This window comes from Geospiza fortis, unplaced genomic scaffold, assembly GCF_000277835.1.
Source record: "Geospiza fortis unplaced genomic scaffold, GeoFor_1.0 scaffold66, whole genome shotgun sequence".
Classification (NCBI taxonomy): domain Eukaryota; kingdom Metazoa; phylum Chordata; class Aves; order Passeriformes; family Thraupidae; genus Geospiza; species Geospiza fortis.
Genome location: NW_005054312.1, coordinates 1,529,908 through 1,534,164, shown reverse-complemented (window position 1 = coordinate 1,534,164; position 4,257 = coordinate 1,529,908).

The following is a 4,257-nucleotide window of genomic DNA, read 5'->3' as shown; positions in this document are numbered from 1 at the left end:
AACAGGTATACAACCCCTGCTGGGGGATATGCAACCAAAGCTGCTGGGTGGAGCTATAAGCAATCTGGTCTAATACAAGGTGTCTCTAGAACTAGGTGATCTTTAAGGTCCCCTTCAACCCAAACCATTCTGTGATTCTCTTTTCTCTCCCACTACCCAGGTAAACACAAGTACCTGTTCTTTAGCCTATTCAGGCCTTGCACTCTTGTCACCATTCCCTGAGAACAGAAGGAGCTGATTTTGGATCTGTGCCTGTTAAAGTATACACCTGCATACGTGTCAGAGCAGGAACCACACAACCAGATCAGCGCCTGACAGCCAGCACAAATCCGAAGGACAATCGTTGTTGCAGCATATGGCACAGCTGAGACAGCCACAACATGCAAAGCACCATACAATTTCAGAAGGCTTCAAGCATTCACCCATACAGAGCATCACCATGCCACATCAGAAGGCTTCAGGTGTCTGCCCATACAGAGTAACACCATACCACATCAGAAGGCTTCAAGCCTCTACCCATACAGAGTAACATCATACTACTTCAGAAGGCTACAAGCATCTACCCTTCTTGTTCTTTAGCCCAACCTTTTATACCCCTCATCATTCATGCACGGCACCTGTGGGCCTTCTGTTCCCTTTGGTGATGGGTCAGTGCACCTGGGCACTTCATGGCTCATTGCTGCCAATGCGGCTCACCTGCTGCTCATACCTGTAGCCCATTGGGGATGAGGCTCAGCTGCAGCCCCACTCCCAATTACCACAAACTGTGTCCCTACAAACAGACTTACTGAGCTTTGAGTTATATATCACATCATGTACATTTCAGGAACAAGTAAAAGATTAAAATAGTTATCAAGAGGAATGCTTACTGGCCGAAGCACCTTGATTTCTCCAAAAGATCAGTGGTGCTGCTCAGCCACTTTTACAGTTGGTAAGGGCTACAGGATAAACATTTTGGAAAGCAGGCGACTTTCTTTCCGATGTCTGCAGATAACAAGCTCTGTACCTACCTTTCTGTTACCATTGTTCTCTCAGAATACATCTTGTTCTGATACAGCCAAACCAAGAGATAACAATCTCTGGGAAAAACGTCTGACAAAGACTAAGTACATTGCTTGGCTAATATCCACGTTACCTCAGAGGGAATATTTTGAGCTATCTGAAGCCCTGACATGCCTCTCTAAGGAAACACAGGGAGAACTCCATGGGCCACAGTCTTCTTGGTTCTGTGTCTGCTTGTTTGTTCACTTCAACAACTTAAAGTGCACCTGAGCAAGCAAGACAACCAAACCTAACACAGAAGTCAAAACATTATTAAAATATCCATGCTGGTGCAATGTGAAAGATAAATATTTCAGGCAATACTCTCTGCCTCTGTTCAGAAAATGAACTGCTCCAGATGAAGCAACTCCTTAATTCAGTGTGTGTGGTCCTTACAGAAGATCCTGAAGCTAGCCAACAATAAGCTTATTTTCCACAAAAAAACCCTTATCTCAGATAAAATTTTGCCTTTATTCTGAAAATATAAAGTGAAAGCAGAACCTGAACAGATGTTCACTGCAAAGATCAGCAACAGTCTTAAGTTGAACTGCAGTTCAAGGTACAAAGAATTAAGTACCTGACTGGAGCCCAAGAATGATGCAAATTAAATATCTGTAAGTCTTTACCCTCAATCAATAATATTTGATCCATTAGTTAGGTAGTGTAAATGGAGGGCAATTATACAAGCTCACCAATATGAAAAAAACAGTTGCATCACTGAAACTTTACTGTAGTCAAATAGAAGTTACTAAAATAATAAAAAATGGTAACTTCACGGGACCGTAAGAAGAAATATAATATTTGAATAAACTATTCAAATGTGGTCTTGTGACAAGACTTAAAGTAAAACCATCTCAGAGCATGGGTATGCAGGAGTTTGAAATATATTTTTACTAGCTTTCTGAAGGCACACTTATAAATGTTTTGAGAGCATCAACTCCAACTTCCCTGTGCAATTGTTCTGGAACCGTTCCAACACAGATGAAATGCTCATAGGAAATTCTCCTTGAAACCACAAGCTGACAAGGAAACAAACCAAGGAAATTTTTCTACCTAGGAACACTACTGGGGAACAAGAAACAAAAACCAAAATCAAAACCAACCAACCAAAACCAAAACAAACAAAACAAAAATTAAAAAGAGAGAGAAAAATGTGAGAGAGAAGAATTGTAAATAATACCTTGGAGGAAGTTTTTACCTTGGAAGAAGGCTTATACTCACCACCTTGTTCACCTTTTCAGAGCTGAGGAAAACAAACTTGGCACAACTGAGTTTGAAAATCAGAATTATAGTCAATGTTATTTGTGGTTCCTGCAGCAAGCACTGCCCATCCTTTCTCCTCCTGTGAAGGGAAGGAAGCATTTCACTATACTCAAAAAGCATTGCTGCTCCCTTCCCTGAATCTGTCTAATTTAATGACAGAAGCAATTTATATTCTAGTGCTGAAAAGCAACATTTGGACACTTGTTAAAGACAAGTTAAGTCTAATGACTTAAACGTCCCATCAAAAACAAAGTCAGCATTGAAGTACAACTAATTAATTTACAGACTATTACATATAGAATGAAGCAAGTACATAAAAAAAGGCAGAATGAAGTAAGTTAATCACTTGGTAAGTCCAGTAGATGCCTTCTAGCTAGTTGCCTCTCAGCACTTTGCTCCTATCCCTGAGGCAAAGCAGATGCCAATAGAAATGCACAGGTCCTTTATATATTAGAAATGTTTTTCTTAAATACCCCCGTATTTATGCCATTAGTGAAGGAGGCTCCGATAAACAGATCATTCAATAGAGATATTTTTGCCTGTGTGAATAAAAGTAAGACCAAGTTAACATGAACTTTAAGAATTTTAACTTCTCAGCACAGTCCATAAGGGAAAGTCTTGCACATGTACAACAACATATGCAATGAAATTGCCTTCAGGATGTAAACAGGGGGCACTCATCTCAACTGAATACCTTTGGAGGAGTTTCCTTAGCAGACTTACTGGACATTAACCATTGTTATTTAACCAATAAGCTTTAATGCAATACAGTCCCAAGATTTTCCCAAAGTGAGCTGTTATTATTATTATTTCACTTATAGATAATTGGGGAACAAAATTTATACATCATTCTAATTCCTACTGATTTTAGGAGAAAAAATGAAACTGAGTAATTCAGATGTAACCCAAAAAGGATTTAAAATGCTGAAATATTGGTGGGCATGACCCTGCTGCCCCAAAATGCAGTAAGCAAACCTCACTATTGACTATTCCATGACCAAAAATTATCCTTAATCCTGGAGTGCTTCTGCCAGTTTCCAGGTTGTTCACTGACATGAAGGAGGGAAAAAAAAATACAGACATACATCAGGTTCCACTCTTTGGGGTGAAAGCTTATCATTACCACTGACCTGCTGGAGAGCAGCTCTGCAAAGAAAGACCTGGGGGTCCTGATGGACAACAAGCCATGAGCCAGCAGTGCCCTTGTGGCCAAAAAGGCCAATGGTGTCCTGTGCATTAGGAAGAGCACTGCCCGCAGATCGAGGGGGGTTGATTCTGCTCCTCTACTTAGCCCTGGTGAGACTGTATCAGAAGTGGTGTGTTCAGTTCTTGGTTCCTCAGTACAAGAGAGATGTGCAGCTCCTGGAGCAACCAGTGGAGTGCAATGAGGATGAATGGTCAGCTGGAGGATAGGCTGAGGGAGCTGGGCCTGTTTGGCCTCAAGAACAGATGATTGAGTGTGGACTTCTTCAATGTCTATCAGTATCTGAAGGGAAAGTGTCAGAGGATGGAGCCAGGCTCTCCTCAGTGGTGCTAAGCAACAGGGCAAGAGGCACTGGGCAGAAATGGATGCACAGAAGTTCCACCTGAACATGAGGAAAAACTCTATTGTGTCGGTGACCATGCACTGGATCAGGTGCCCTGAGAGGTTGTGGAGCCTCCCTCACCAGAGATACTCAAGAATCATCTGGATAGGATCCTGTGCCAAATGCTGCTTGAGCAGGGAGCTTGGACCAGTTGACCCATTGCAGTCCCTTCCAACCTTCCCCGTTCTGTGATTCTGCGATTTGCAAAACAAAGCAAGATCGCAGGACCGGGAGCCGCTATCAACCTGGGAAATAAAGAACGCAGTTACTTTAGCTGGCCGCTCTCTGCCGGCGAACAGGAGCTTTCCGCACGCCTGCGCGCGGGGTTCGTGGGCGGCTGCCGGGCGTGTGAGGGGCGGGCGGCGGC